This window comes from Falco peregrinus, chromosome 3 (genome assembly GCF_023634155.1).
Source record: "Falco peregrinus isolate bFalPer1 chromosome 3, bFalPer1.pri, whole genome shotgun sequence".
In the NCBI taxonomy this organism is placed as follows: Eukaryota; Metazoa; Chordata; class Aves; order Falconiformes; family Falconidae; genus Falco; species Falco peregrinus.
The window spans coordinates 39,016,061-39,033,239 of record NC_073723.1 but is presented as its reverse complement, the minus strand read 5'-3'; the positions used below and the strand labels follow the sequence as shown (position 1 = coordinate 39,033,239).

Genomic DNA, 17,179 nt, shown 5'->3' with positions numbered 1-17,179 from the left:
ATGAGACCATCTACCACAGAAAGTTATGCACAAATGTATTACAGGAATGGGTCCAATATGCACTGCAAATAGAATTTTGTTATATATTACATTTCTTACTGCGTGTTGGCAGCTTAGGGTTGTCTATACCTAAATTTCTCATTTTTTAGATATGAAAGGCAACCTGTTATAAGTTGTTCAATAGACTATTTTTTTTTTAATGTGTTGACATTAATAACCATTTAAGTCATTAGTTCACAAAGATCCAGGTATTCTTGATACTAAGTAAAGATGAGATGTGGGTGATATGTACTGTCTGCTAAACATTTAGCTGTTAATGTTCTGTAGCTTCCTGGGACACAAATTTAAACAGTTTATAGAGTACTTTTACTTATAGAACTGGTCACTGTTGTCATGTTTTGTGAGGAGTGGGATTCCGCTACTGTCAATGAGAACAGGACAAAGCATTTTTTTAATATAAAGAAATCGATCTGCTGGATATTCTGAATTCACAAATGTAGATATGATAGCTGAATTTAGATCCTGTGCAGATGGTGAATGTTGTCAGACGTTAAAGACAATAAATACAGAATCATGTTAACAGAGCACAAATGTTTTTCTTTAAAGGATTCTATCCATCTAAGCCTGGAAAATACTGTTTTCCGACTTCATTGAAGCCTGGTGTATTATCACTCTTTAATATTATACTACTGCACATTTTAAAAAAAAGGTGGTTTTTTTTTATTTATGATCATGTGAAATCTGTTACTTACTGAACTGCTATCGCTAAAAGCTTTTTCATTTCTTAAATTTTCTGGTGTCAAATTTCAAAATAATTTGAATACTACATAACAAAGGGAATGCATCCTATAAAATGCTTGTTCTGAAGCACTTGTTTTAATGATTAGTTTTATTCCATGATATCTTAAACCTGGTAAATAAATGTGCCTATATGCCTGAAGCCATATATTTATGAAAGAGTATAAAAACAAATACATGTGTGTGGATTTGTGTCTGTGCAGGTACACATACATCCACACACCCGCACAAACTTATGCATGCACATACTACGGGTCAAATATTTAAATTAAAACCTACGTACATATATCTTTTAGGAAAATGGTCAACAAAGAACAAAGGAAAAATGTCTTTGTCTTAAATCACTTATTTTTCTGAGAGCTAGCATTGTAGGGCTATGGTTTCTTTTGGTCTAAGGAAAGATTGCCATCTATTGGATGACCTTGGAAAAGAACGGGTTTTTACTATGTGCTCTGTAATTCATGAAAAATTGTAACGAAATTGAAGACTTTGAGCTTAAACTGTATACGTTACAATTCTGAAATGGTAGAAAAGCTGCTATCATTCCAAAACTGTGCTTTTGAATTCCAGATTGACTTACATTGTAACATATGAAGGCAATAAGTGTTTGCTTTAGAATGAACTAAATACTGAATGTGTGTATATACAGTAAGATTTGGTAGCAGTTTAAATGTTTGCAGAATATTGTATCCAAGTGTCTTTATTTATGTTTATTGGAATACAATGAAAGAGACTTAATCCAGCCATTAATATATTTATGGTATATTTTTCTTTCAAGATTTGGGAACTGAATGATGCTCCTCTCCTGAAAACAATATTTGCCCAGCTCTTACAGAGGGTTGCACTACATTACATTTCAAACAAAAATATCACTCGGCTTTGGTATAAATGTAATGCTTGCTTTTTTTTTTTTCTTTTCTTTTCTTTTCTTTTTTTTTTTTTTTTTTTTTTTTATCTTTCAGCCCAAGAACTTGCCAGTCAAGATGAAAAACTTCTTCTAATGGAATCCAGCTTGAAAGCAACTCAAGAGCAGCTAAGTGAGCAAATAGCAGAAACAGTGCGCCAAGAACAGAACAGTAGAAAATCACAGACAGAGCTGAAGACCCTGAGAGAACATATTATAACTTCTGAAGAAGAAATTACTGATTACAAGTGAGTTACTGCTTTTTCAGTATTCAAGAAACAGAAGGCATTAAATTCAACAGTAAATCCTTTTAATATGTATTGTATTAATCATTTCACTCAGGTAAGATGTAGTGTAAATGTGTTATATAACTGTATTGAATCAACTATTTAATCTAAATGATTGATTAATGTATACTTTGAAATATATTCTACGTTTAAAAATTGACTGTTGAAAAAATACCATTATTAGTGGTCTGTTTTACTTTTCAAATTAGAGAGATTTGGTAGTGTTGAAGTAGAATAGTATGTGTAATTATTTATTACCTATCTATTAATGGTATTCTCATCTTCCTCTATTTAGAGACCAAAGGTTACATATGGGTCTTATTGTCTTTCTTTTTTTTTAAAGAAGCTGCCTCTAAGCAAGACACTATCAAATTAAAGGAAATTCAGTGTTTGAACTTTTAGTCACAACAGCAAGGCAAATATGAGCTTGCTAACATAAACGGAAAAAAACCCGCATACTGTATACTATAAAAGTTTGCACTGAAAAAAATGCTTCTGCTTTTATCAGCCAAATTTAGTGTCTATTAGACTGAATGCTAACTCTCGGGATTTAATTAGAAAGTACCAATTTTCAACAATTCACTTTTATAAATTAGCTTAATGTTAACTATATTTTTATATTGAACCTGATTCATTATTGCAATTTTTCCAGATTTAGAATATGGTAAAAATTACTCCTTTCAGTTGATTCTTTTTGCATGCAGTTACTCTCCTCTTACTAAAGTCATGTTATGTTAAGCAATCACTAAGTATACAGACAGAATCTCAAGCTGTTTTGTAATAACACAAAGCATGATGAATACTTTGTACAAAATAGCTTGGTAGCAAAAGTAAGTTCATTCATCTGGTGGTGGGCTGAACATTTAAAGCTAGATGTTTTATCAGATTGATGGCAAGCATCAAAATCCATCTCAAAAATCTCCTCAGAGAGAAGGTTTGCTAAGTTCAGATGCAATAAACACTGTGTATCTAAAATCAAAATATGATAGTGTATGCTTAGTGTAAATGACTTCTAGACTAGAACTTCATCCTTTCTGTAGTTCAAATGTTTTTAGTTAATTTTTCTGCTGAGGGCTGGGAAAAGCTTCATGGAAAAAGCATTGTCTTCAGTAATGTTTCTTCATTTCTTTAAATAAAACAGCTTGGTGGTTTTCAACCTGTAGTTGTATCTCTAAAGATATTACTAGTACCTCTCTAGGGAGAACAGTGTCACTGATTTACTTTCCTAACCTATCTTGAGTCTTTTTGCCACAGTGGGTTTTCTTAACCATTTCAAGTGATCTCTTGGTTACCAAAATACTATGTTATGCCAATTTTTGTAGATACTTCTTTAAAAATAAAACGGTTACAAACTTTTAGGACTACTGATTGTGGTAACTAAGTGTGAGATAGTGGGGGGGAGGGGGATTGAAACTCCCAGCTGTAACTGATCGATTGTGTGATGAAATACAGCTTTTGAGAGAATTTTGCAACAGTTCAGTGAAGTGAGTTTTGCTAATGTTGAAATAGAGGGCCAAATGATAATCATTAGAAGATTTTTCAGAGGATTTTTTTTATAGTTTTATGTTATACTTTGTATGAACAAATAAAATCTGCATGAATCTGTTAACATGCAAAAATTATTAACAAACCTACCTTTTCCTGTTCTATTTTCCATGTTTGTTCAGTGACTTTGGAAGTTCGTTACTTTAGTACGTAAGCATAATAAGCTTTGAGTTATGGGAAACTTTGCTTGGCTCTATAGATTATAAAAATTATTTTTTATTGACTGAGGTTATGTTTTAAACTGAAATATGTGATACCATTGCTTTTAAAAAGTACTCTGACTCATTAATGCAGGATGACAGTCCACAAGGTATTTGTTGAATCTGGCAAATTAAAAGTGCAGATATAAAGAAATAATTTTAGCAAAGTTGAAATAATAAAGCTAAAAACTGAACAAAAAAGTTGGAGATTTAAAATATTTAAATTCCTTTTTAAAACAACATCTTACTGTGTACCTGAAAACAGTCATGCAGTGACAGTTGGTATCATCTGCTCTGTTCTGCTCCTTGGGAGACAGAAAGAACAATGGATCTCTGTCCCCTGGGTCTTCTGGGGCAGAGAATGTCATAAGGGTTATGTTCAGTCACTATGAGGGGTTCTGCACATGTTGTAAAGTAGCATCCCTTTGGTGCTGACTTACTCAAAGTCATACAGTCCTGGACTTTACCTACCTCCCTACTTAGTTAATCTGGCAAATGCAGCTGGTATCAAGGCAAGAGCATAGGACCATAGAAAGAAAAATGCAGCTCAGCATAAAATGGTCAGTAAAAACTACACATAGAGCTGATATTCTGCTATAGCTCTTGCAAGGCTTTTGAGGGGGAAAGTCTATTTCTGTATGCTTTCATTTCCTTGTTGTGAAGTTGTATGTTAAAAGTTATTTTCCTGGAAGTGGTGAAAAAAGGAAATGGTTGACCAGGATTTAAAAACAATAAAAAGTCCATTATATTCATTGGTTTGCCAGAATAAAAAATTTTAGTTTTAAAATAGAATAAAAATGTTTTTGCTAATTTCACAGGATGCCTCAAATATATGTATTTCAGAGGGAAACAACTGGATGTTTTTAGAAGTCACAGCTTATATTATTGCATACTTATCCTGGATGAAATAAACCTTAGGTAACATTGCTGCACCCCCACCCCACCCCCTGCCCCCCCCAATATAAGCCTGTTACACTTGAAAGATTTGTTCGGAATGTCCGGTGGGAACCTGGAAATCGTAATAATTTGTAGTATCGATTGTGTGAAGCTATGCAGCTGGGGCCTCTAGTGAATAGACAGGAATAGACATTTTATTGATTAACTTTTACAGTCATATTTTCAGGACTCTGCTGCAACATAATTTTCACTTCCCAGCTTTGTGCTGCTGCATCATGAAACTTGGATTCTTCTCTCTTAACATTTACCCACCTGAGAGAAACCGTATGGACTTGTCTTTTTTAAGCTGTGCTCTGCAGAAATGTATAATATTTGGCACAGTGAATTATTCTAAATTTCCTGTCTGCTGTCACAATATAATGGAAAATCTTCACAAGTGATGTTAGTAAGTATTGTGTAAGTTGAACCCTCCCCTCATCGCATACTAGAAGCTATTGTGTGACACCTTCAAGAAAATCTTATCCTTCTTTGTATTTTCATTTTTATTTTCTAAGTGGCTAGGTTTGTGGCAAAAGCAACCCACTTCCATCCACACACACATTCCAGAAGTGCTTAAAGGAAAACCAGGACAACCCTCTAATGAAATAGGTGCTTTTATTAGTTAGTGGAATTTTAAAAGGAGAAGACAGAATGCTCCCCTGGAAACCTGAAATGAATTATCAGTAAAACCTGATCTGTTTTCAGGAGGGACATCCTGCATTAACTAAAGCTCTTTTAAAAATTACTGAGAGGGCGGGATTTCAGTATAATTACTAATAATTCATTTAAAAATATATGTATACGTACTGAAGTCTTAAATAGCAAAATCTTAGAAACCATAATTTTGCATTTCTGAAATTATTCATGTCCAGAAAAGAACAAAAATGGCACTGTGCCACTGTGCAAGGAACTGTTGCATATTTGCTGCTTTTTTTGAGTATGGATTATTTTCTACACTAGATATCTAAGCAATTTCTCTTTCATGCACATACACAATTACCAATGAAAACCCTGATCTGTTTTTCTTTATTTAGTGACTGTTTACTATTAGTTACTTTATGTGCTTACTTTCACTTGGACAGTGTTTTTAATATAAGTTTAATAATGTCTTTCACAAAATAGGCCAAATATTCACCACCACCATCACCACTGATGCTAATATGTTTTAAACCTCTGTCATCCCATTATTTTTTCTAAGTTATGCTAAAATTAACATCTTCTAATTATATGAATGTTTAAGGTAGTTGTGATCCTGTCCCCTTTTGCCCTTCCCCTCTCATCAGAGACATCACGGTGTGTATCCTATGGGGCTACAACTAAGGCAGAATTGCTCCCAGCCATTACAAAACCTTCACTTTGTTTACCATTGACAAACTTAATACTTGAATAATTCCTATTTTCTCTTAAAAAATCAGGAAGTGTGGAGACCTTTAAGGTAAGAATAACAGCATCAAAAAAAGAGGAAGAACAGCAGCTCCTCAAGGCCTCAGTGACCCCTTGACCTGCAATAGCCCCGGGAAAAGGAGAAATAGTCTCAACCAGGTAAAGAACTAGAAGATTTGAAGAAACAGGTAAGTTTCTTTTTATACATGGAAAAATAATGTATTATCTAGCAAGCTGAGTAAAGTAGTATCAGATCTTAATGGCTTTCTAGGCTTCAGTCTTTCAAATGTGTGAATGTCAGCAGTTTTGTGAAACCAATTACCTTATAAACATGTGAAAAGCTGTTCACAAACTTGCAAGATTGAAGATGGAAACTTTTTTAATATTAAGTATCTCTCATTGTTTTATTTTAAATTTGTGATGCTTAATTATAGAACTTAAGGAATGAATTATGATGTAAGCATTACAGGAAATAAGTGGATGAATATTTAGATTAATTAATGGAAATATAAATTAATGTCTGTGTGTGATTTAGATAAAAAAAGGGGAAGAGGTATTCCTTTTTCTGAATATTTGTGGAGATATTTAACGGAGATCAAAGTAGTAATTCAGGAAGTTTTATATGTTCTAGGTAGATAATCCCCTAAATGTTCAGGACTCCGTGAATAGCACATTTAATGCATTGTTAGATTTTATATTTAGTTTCTTCTTCCTTTTCTATTTTGACATATCCATGCTAAAGCTTCTTACACCCGTGATAACCTTTTCATTATGAATTAAGCAAGGTAAAGATTAAAATTTGTAAAAAGTTAAAAAACTTGAAATACTTTAAATATTTTAAGTGTTTACTTATATTAAATAGATTAATCACCATATATAACAAAGTTTCTCAAAGAATACAATTTTGACACTGCAGAAATTCAAGACTAGTTATAGTGCTTGAGGGTGATCAGAAAATTTTAAGGTTTACCATGACACAGCTGGAGGCTGGTTGGCTCTATTACTTTATCTGCTTCTTTCACAGAAATTGAAAATCTGAAAAAAATTAATAAGCTTGTGCTGTTTAGTTTAATTTTAGAGGACATAAAACTATAAACATAAAACTATAAAGCTAGAGATTAGAAGTCCACAAACTCTGTTTTCTAAATGTTACTGAAGAAATGAATATCCAAAGTTGACATTTGTGTTTATTGACTTTCACAGTACCTATGACTTAAATAAATAAATTTTATAACAACAACAATAATATAGGAGAAGACTGTCCAGGTATAGGGTATGATCCTATATATTTGTGTCTTTCCAGACACTATAGTTACTACTGGGAAAAGCTGAATTGATTGCAATGGAAATCTACCTGACAGTAAGCATTTGCAGTGGCAGATAAAATTATTTAAGAAAAGAGAACATAAAATTAAGAAAGACAGATGGACTCATAAGAGTGAAATACAAATAGTCTGAATCAGGATTGATTTCAACATAATGTGGTGGAGGAATCCCCATTTATTGATCAACTTTAAAGCCTATGCACAGCACTTAAAAAGATAAAGTAAGCAAGGTCAGATAATCAAAGCATTTAAATAGTAAAAACAGCAACTGCCACTGTAGACTGCTAAAATAAATCCATAATACAAATTGCTTTAGCAAAAAGTGGATGAGCAGCTGATCTTCCTATTGAACTTTTATACTGTTCAGTGACCACACTGGGAAAAGGATTGGGAGAAATGCCTTGAAGATCAATATTGAGTGAGATGTAGCAGGGATTCATTCTGAACATGAAAGAATTACAAGTAAGAGAGTAAAGATCTTGAGGAAATGTCATCAAGGAAGGACTGTTATTTTAAAATATCACACGTATTATTTGAACATGACATTAGTTGCTATTCTATTATGATTTCTGAGTATTGAAAGCTTATTAAATCAGAAAGCTATTGCAAAACATGAAAATAGGACAAAGAGAACTAATAATTTTAGTGAAATTACTTCTAAGAATTTAATAACTTCTGTCTTAAAAATAAGGAGACTTTTAAACATATTAATTAATATAATACCCAGTTAAGGGTGGTACTTTCTAGCATATGTATTCATTTTTTTTTTCTGAATATAAATGATAAACTAGACTATTTTACAGTTTCCTTTCTTTGTATCCTGTTGGGTTTTTTTGAGGTCAACATGCATCTATAATTAACATATTTAATATAAGTACTAGTTCTTTAAATCTGTTCTTAATAGTGTTTTCATAGGCATTTTTACTGTTTTGAAGAAATTAGAATGATCTATTGCAAGTGCTCCTAATTTCAATTCCTCCTAAACCTTTATAGGCTTTTAATTTTAAAATAGATGTTAAATATGTGCTATAGCTTCCATTTATACGTTAATTTTTCCAGCACTCCTTGAAAAGTATTTATGAGAAAGAAATACTAGATGTAGTAGTACTACAGTAGCTCATTGTTTCATTCTGTTGCATTCATTCACAGTGTTATTATATTATTGCATGAGAAATACTTCATTTTCATGGACATATTGCCCCTTTTAAATTCAAAATCCTGCTTTTATTATTTTTTACTGTAATCTTCCTTCCATTTCAAGTTCACTGCCCTACTTATAAAAAAGATGTTATAGCTAGAAAGTAGTAATTCAAGGTTTGAAGGTATTTGTATTTCAAATAATAGAAAAGTAATAATTTAAACTGGAGTTTCAAGGATACACAAAATACTTCTCTTAACATATAAGTAAAGACCACATTCATGTTTTCTTTGAAGACCTTATTCGACAAAATATGTTAGAGGAACTGATTCCCAAAATCATAAAGTTTGTTCAATATGGTAACTGTACAATACACTGTCTTGTAATGAACAGTTATTTACAACTAATATTGGCTTTGGATTTGCTGTATGAATAGCTGATTACAGCAATTTCAATGGCAAAATTGTGAAACAATATTCATAGTTGTCAGAGAAAGGTCAGAGTATTTGCATTCATTAGGAACTTGGAGGGCCATACAGCATGCTTTTCCTTTGGGATGCTTATAGTTATTGATTTGTATACAGCTGTAGGAAAAATTAATTAGAATTATAGTTCACTTTACCACTGGAGGCTGTATATTAATAATTATAACAACAACAACAACAACCAAAAAGTTCTACTTCAAAAAAATTAGAGCAAGCAAATTAAATAATTGTAATTTTTTAAAATTAAAATTGTTACATTTAACTTATTTAAAATAATTTCTTTTGAATAGCCTGAGGAAATCCCTTAGAGAACTTTTGTTAATAGTCACAATACTTTAATTTGCACAAAAATGCATAAGCATTACTGTGACATAAAGTATTCAAAACTTTTTTGAGTGATCTTTAAAGATGCTTATAAACACAGAAAACAATTATTCTTTTATAGCAAACCTTTCTTGTATAACTGCATGATTACTAACTTCAAAATTGAATTTAAGCTTACAAATAATCCTGTGCTAATAAATTAATTTACAGTTGTACTCTACTTATTAAAGACCTTTCAAGACCAAGAACTATATAAAATAATACAGAAATGTTATAGCCATTGCTGACTGCTAGCTCCTTAAGTCTGAAAAATGAGTAGTGTCTTCAAAAAAGTATACATGGAACCATGCCAACAATGTGAGACCAGGAAAAGCAAATTGTCAGTGTGAGATAAAACTTTGTTGAAATGAAGAGAGAGGTGGAGAATTTAAGATTTACACATAGCGATGATGTTCAGATGGTATGCATTGATGCATTTGAAATCTTGTTTGTATTATATTGAGAAATACTGTACATGATTAGTGCATATTTCTGTGAACTTTTAACACTTCAGATGGATTAGAATGTCTTATTTTGATCATATCCATATTGTTCATTGTGATAAGATTAGGTCCTGAGTCATTAAAAAATGTTTGGCTTACTTCCATTACATTCAAGCATACCTTAAGCAGAAAAATATAGAATACAGTTTTCCATATTGTGCATATATAACACATGTTTGAGATTAATCAAATCATAGTCACCTCTAATTAACAGCAGGGAGCAATTCCAACATGGGACAGAGCCAAATGATGAAGAAATGAAGCATATATTTAAAAGATGCAGCATACTAAGAAAAGAAAAATACATTATGATTACCTTAAGAATACTGAAAAGTTTTTAAACCTGTGGTTTTGTGCGTGTGATTAATACAAACTGACAAGTACCCAAGTTTTGTGTTGCTTTGTTTTTTAACTTGGAAAAAGTTTTTAGAGCTAAACAGTTTTGTAGGTAAATATAAAGTATTCTTTCAAAGTCCAAAGTTAAGCTTTTTCTCTTCAACCTCCACAATTACTAGATTTACAAAAAAAAAAAAAAAAAAAGACTTTTGCAACTTCAGATCAGAAGTTTTTGTTACAGCTTATGAAAATATCTTATTTGTAAACTAAAATTCTATCATTTACTTTGGTCCTTGCTTAGTGTTGCAGGAAAGGGAATGATGAAGGAATTGATCAAAGACATACATCGAGGTATGTTGTCTGCAAGACTTTCCTCCTGTGTTGTTGGAGAAGGAAGTTGTACAGTTGATGAAGAAGAAAACCCTAGGAAAAAAAATAATAAAGTGTCATGTGATGAAGCAGTTGAATGCTGAGCTGCAGAACTAGATATTTTTGTGGCCTCTCCCACAGAAGTCAAGCAAGATTCTTCATATAAACTTTTCTAAATATCTAATCTGAGATTCCACAATCTTATCTGTAGCAGGCTGAACTTTCCCAAGTACAACTGTAGCCAATAATGATTTGCTCTGAATGGTTAAAGGTCTTTACAAAGAAGTATTAACAAAAGGTATCAGAAGACAAGGTTCAGTCCTGTCCTTTGTCTGACTGGGGATTTGAGCCAAGGTCATCTACATTGCAGGGGAAGACAGTAGTGCCTGAGCACATACAAGTTTTCCTGTCTGTCTTTGATGGAACAACTGCTAAAATTGCCTACAAAAAGGGAAAGACTGCAATAAAGACAGAGTGCCATCCCTCTCAGAATAATATGGAATGAGGCTCATTCAAACTGCTTCAAAATAAAAGAGAAATTAATCTGTGTTCTCCCATATCACAAATAAGCATACTAATAGAAAGTAATTTCACATTTTATTTGTACTATATGTGAGCATCCTTATCTTCTTCTACTCCATGTCCCAAAATCTGTTTGCTTCAACTGCCTACCTGTAAAATGATAATAAAGCTATATTCTCACATTATGAGATGCTGATATTTATGAAACACTCAGACACCACTGTGCTGAAAATCCATGGTTATATTTATACTTTCCTTTTAGTTGTGTAAGTACATGAGCCCTGTTTCTTAGTTCAAATCCTGTAAGCTGGTGCATATTGACATTGTCTGTAGGGTTGCAGATTCAGAATTTGCCACTGAATGGACTAGAAGTTTGTTCCAGAATCTTGTTTTGGACTTAACTAGTTTGTACAGTGTGCATGACCAAGGAATTAAACAAAAATAAAAGAATAAAAATGTGAATGAATATGAAGGCTTTAGAAAATCATGCAGAGAAGTTTATGAGCCAAGATATTTTTTTATTCAGGTAAGCACTTGAGTATTGTACTTTGAACACTGAAAGATAAATAGTAAGGAATCAAAATGCTGAACTATCCAAGCCCTAAGTGATAAAAAGTCATTGTTATAAGCTGGATGTTTAAAGGAAGGGATAATATCAAGTGATAAAGTTACAAATGTGTAAATACGCATAGGTTAGGCAGAAATTAAGATACCTGGCATACTTAATTCTGATGTATGGTGAATGCTGAATATTTGTCCTTGCCACAGTGATTATTTTTTTAGAAGTAAAATCAGCATCAGAACTGGCTCCCAAATCAAATAGATTTCAGGAGGTACCCAGCCTAAAAAGTAAAATTAGATTCACCACTTTCATATGGATGCTTTTCAAAAGAAACAGCTGCGAAGGGATTCCCTGCTTGATGTGTTGTGTTGTCTGACTTGATGAGGTCAGACAGAGATTTGGCAGGCAGACACTTTATCTAGCAGGAAAGTAATTTTTGTCATTTTTGGCCACCTTGTGCCAACCAAGCTAAAATGTGCTGAAACTACATAGGTCTGTCTGAAAAATTACCTTAATTTTGTATTTCCAAGGCAGCAAAAGCCATAACAAGGCACTGCCCTTCTCCAAGACATTAGAACTTTTCAACAGAATAGATACAAAAATTTTAAGATAAATTATCTCTCTCTCTCCATACACACACATATATTTGTTAATATCATTCTTAGAAATAACCATACTCTTTTTGTTTGCACTTTCCAACATAATTTGGCCTTGAGCAAAAAGTCAACAAGAAAAATTTCAGTCCAAACAGATGAAGTTGGGCAAAGCTCTAGGCAACTGAAAACCTCGCCTAAAAATAGAAAACTTTATATAGGCAGCAGAACGATATACCACCATAATAGCATCATGCCAATAGATGAAGATAGAACAAATGAATTTCTTGTTGACATCATCTTGCTGAAACTGATGAGAGTATGCAAGAGCTTTTTGGCTCATAGACATCAAATGGAACTTTGAAAATAACAAACACTAATGAAAGAAACCTAACCTAGACATAGTCTTAATACTCCCTTGCCTATAATTTTCAGAGCTGTATTTTATATTAGTTCTTTAAGGATAAGCATCAGAAATATCATGCAAATATTCAAAAGACTTTTTTAAAGCAAGGGAAGCATCTTGTTCTTTTTCCTGAATTCTTTAAAATTTGTACTCAGAGATTTCTAAGGAATGGACTTTAAATTGCCATATGTTGTTATCATCAATAAAAGCTGTAACAGGCAGCACCACCTTCTAAAACCAAGAGGAGGCTTAAGAGGAGGCTGTGGTTCTGTGTGATTTAAGTTTTGATTTTGATTTATTTACGTTCATTTGGGGTTTCCTTTAAGTTGGATATTTCAGTTATCAGAGCTCACAGTGGCAAAATATGTTATTTTCCTAAGTCTAGTAACTGCTAGGATTACATCAGGATCCTTCTTAAGGCCTCTAAAAGCCTTTTTGCCTCAAAAAACCCACTAGAATATTTTGAAGTAGAAACTTTTATCATAGCATATTACAATATTAAGTTGATCCTTGTCATTATAGATTTCTCACCAAACTTGAATGTTCTGTGGTAAACACTATTGTTGACTACTGTTAGTAGTCGCTTCAGTTCCTACCAAGTATGAGTATAACTTGTTTGCATGGCTTTGGGTTTTTTCTTTGCAGCTATGAAGCAAAATTTGATCAGTGGATCTTCTGGCCAACAATTTTCTTATGCAGAGTTGTAAGATTTGCTATTTTAAATCTAACCAAAGGTTTATTTAGCTAAACAATCTGTCAGATAAATCTCTAAAAGGAAAAATGCCTTTTGGTGTTTTTAGAATTTCAGTAGTTTTTTTTCTTTGCTTCTGACTATGGTTGACCATGATGTTCATTCATCATTTACCATTTTGGATGAGAACCCCTTTCATCTGTAACTGTCTCTCTAACTGACTATTAACACTTGGCTTCCAGAAATGTCAGCTCCCCATGGATCAATAAATCCACATAACAGTAAATTTTCTGTTTTTTTCATTCTTAGCGGAAAACAGTACTTCATAGTTCTTCCACTTTGCCTGCTGGCAGTTTTAAGTATAATTACCAGAAGTTTTTTGGTAACAGTGACTTGTTGAGGAATAATAAAGAATTTACATTTACTTCCCAAGAACTGATAGCGGATGCTGACCACAACAGCTCACAGTCACTTCCTCATGTATTTTTGTAGTGGTTTTACCCCGTCTGGCAACCAAGCACCACGCAGCTGCTCACCCACTCCCCCCTCACCCAGAGGGATGGGGAGGGGAATCGGAAAGGAATGTAAAACTCAGGGGTTGAGATAAGAACAATTCAATAGGTAAAAAAAAAGCTGTGCATGCAAGCAAAGCAAAGCAAGAAATTAATTCACCACTTCCCATGGGCAGGCAGGTGCTCAGCCATCCCCAGGGAAGCCGCTCTCCATCGCACGTAATGGTTACTTGGGAAGACAAACACCATAATGCTGAATGTCCCCCACTTCCTTCTTCTTCCCCTTGGCTTATATATACTCAGCATGACATAAGGTATGGGATATCCCCTTGGCTAGTTCGGGTCACCTGTTCTGGCTGTGTCCCCTTCCAATGTCCCATGCCCCTCCAGCCCTCTCGCTGGCAGGGCCTGAGAAACTGAAAAGTCCTGAGTATAAACATCACCCAGCAACAATCAAACCTATCAGTATATTATCAGCATTGCTCTCACACCAAATCCAAAACACAGCACTGCACCAGCTACTAAGAATATTAACTCTATCCCAGCTGAAACCAGAACAATTCTCCTACTTCACTGGAAGCATTTTTCCTGTAGGTTGCTTACCTTTCCCATCTCTCTAATATTTTTTTCCTGAAAAAGCTATCAAGTGTGACTGTTATTTTAATCAGAGGCATCTCGCTGATCTGCCAGATGTTAGTTGTTTTTTCCTCATCCTTTTCTTTCAGTGCTTCTAAAAATTGGTCTGTGCGTTATAACCATTTGACAGCTGTTTCCACACTGAGATTTGCATCTAGTATTTTTTGGCATTTCTGAAACATAAGTTTGATGAGCTATTTGCAACTCACTCTATAAATTTCTGGCATTACCTGTTTGTGTGACAATTGTACCACTGACCAATGTAAGCAATATTTGTCATAGTAGCTAAATCAGCTTTCTCCTTGTTTCATAAGGAGAAATACATGCAGGTAGGCAACATCAAATGTTTAACAGAAGTGGCTTAGCACTTTCCTATACTCAGTGATACTGTGATTGCTTACGTTCTACAAGATGTGTGGTCATGATAGTAGATTAATTAGTAAAGCTAAATCCAGAAAGAGAAAGGCAGCCTACAGTATTCATTAGATAATAGCCTTTCTGAAACCTAAGCTAACTTTTAACAAAACTATATTTTGTTTTGTAGCTGTTGGCTCTGTGGTATTTGGAGACAAACTATTTCTTCTCAGGGTATTTAAGTGTATTTTTTTTACACTATATGGCTATTACAAGTTGAACAAGCTATGTATTTCCTTGCAAGCTAGGAAATATTCTAACAAGATTCAGCCAGCCCCTGAAGCATGCTTTTAAAAAGTTCCTTTTTTAGGTATGTTTAGGAAAAGACATTGGTAATGTGTTCAGATATGACTATCAATCCTCCATTATGACAATTTTAAAAATAAATGCCTAACTTGACAAAAATTTCATGCATTTCTGGAAAGAGTATTTGGAAGGGTAATCACCAGGTAATCACAAGTGAGTAATGAAGAATACAAAATACTTGTTTTCTTGAGAATAACTCCTTTAAGAATTTTTTTCCCAAATATATCCCACAATTATTCTCTTATTTCCATGCACCTGCATATTTTTCAGTCCATGGGACTCTGATAAGGATCTTGTTACTCTGAAAAGTGAGGTGGGTTTGTATAAAGACACATAAGGTTGATCCTTAGTTTCCAACACGGATACCTACAAGATTAGAAGCATGTCAGGGAACTCACCTTAGTTACACAGTAAGGAACTGTTTCTGCTGATATATTTGCTTAACATCTATTAAGTATTTCCGAATAAATAACCTTCTGCAGTTTTCTTTTGCAGTTGCTTTTTCAAGTATGGGACTAAAACAATATATAGGAAGGCAAATAACAATTCAGTAAGTTTATCATAACATATATTAACCATTTTTTACAGATAATTGAAAATATTCACTCATAGACCTAATATTTGTTTGTTTCTTACTTTAGTCTCTGTAAGAAGAGCAACACAGTGTCTGCTCTCTGAATAGGATACATCTTTATCATTAAAATAGTCCAAGAAGTGGGAAGGACATATCCCTTTCAGAAGTATTGAGATATTTCATCTAATTCTGCTGTCCCTTTTTGCTTGGGCACAGTAAGAAATTGATGCTGACTTCTACTTTAAGGAAGTGGTAAGCCTTCAGACTTGTGGGAAAAGCATTTCTGGAGATTATTTTGAAGTAATCTTTGCCAGAAAAAAAGTGATCAGAAATCTGAGATGGGCACACAGTTTATCAGGAAAAATACAGTTCATCGGTGTTAAGTTACAGATTTAGAGAGAACAGCCCAGATTTTGAAAAGTTATGACATGTTGTTTGCCTGTAGATTTAACTGACACAACATTATTTTGTTACAGAAGGTAATCAGTGTCATCTAGATAAGTTGGGACCCAGGGATTTGTTCAGTTGGGACTTATTTCTGAAGTAACTCCCTAAAATTATAGGAACTGTAAGTTTGATCTGAATTACTTGTCTTTGAGTTTCTTCCTTTTCAGATCCTTAATGTCCACTGGGCAAAATTGAATATGGTTTCCTACACCAGGCCATCCAAGCTGAATTTTATGGTCATCTGGACCTGCTTAACTTGCTTACATGGGCTACAAGACTGTAGGTGGAGAAGAAGAAGTAGCTTTTGTTGGTGCCAAAGTGGATGACTTCATGTCTTATCTTGCTCTATGCAGAGTCAACAGAATTTGGGGATAAAGATAAAAATAATTTTCCAAATCTATGAACTAAAGTTACTGTGAAAGCAGCACTGTTCCATGGAAACCTTAAAAAATGAAATTGTTTTGTTTAGCCATGATTTTTCTGGGAAAAACAATAATTATTTATAATCCAGATCAGCTGATGGTGCTCATTAACACTCCTAATTCTTAAATAGACTTTCCAGATTACATAACACATAAAGTATATAAAAAGTTGGAAAAATCTTTTTCTTTCTACTGCTGGGAAAGGGATTTGCTTCATCCCATTTTGAATTTGTATCACTTAGTGCGTTGAAATCTCTAAAAATGTGAATTTTTCAAAGTTTGTAATTGTTATTCTACTCAGTCCTGCTACTTTCAGAAACTCTTCAAGAAAGTGACAAATTAATCTTTAAAGCCCTCACTCCTATAAATATCTGTCTGCCCAATATGTAGTGTTAATAATTTATAAGTTTTAGTAATGCATAAAGGCATAAAATATTAGTACAAAAACTTAAGAAGAAAAATACATGAAGTAATATTTTGTTTTAGGAAACATTACACTGTGGGAAATTTGCAATAGTGTTG

At 33.4% G+C, this 17,179-nt stretch overlaps 1 long non-coding RNA gene across 1 annotated transcript; it reads left to right on the top strand.

The window, feature by feature from the left end:
* Positions 1 to 604: 604 nt before the first annotated feature.
* LOC114013106 (uncharacterized) lies at positions 605 to 11,410 on the top strand. Its single transcript, XR_003555964.2, has 4 exons — positions 605 to 709; positions 1,761 to 1,950; positions 6,086 to 6,241; positions 10,505 to 11,410. It is a non-coding gene; the product is annotated as an uncharacterized LOC114013106 (long non-coding RNA).
* Positions 11,411 to 17,179: the final 5,769 nt, after the last annotated feature.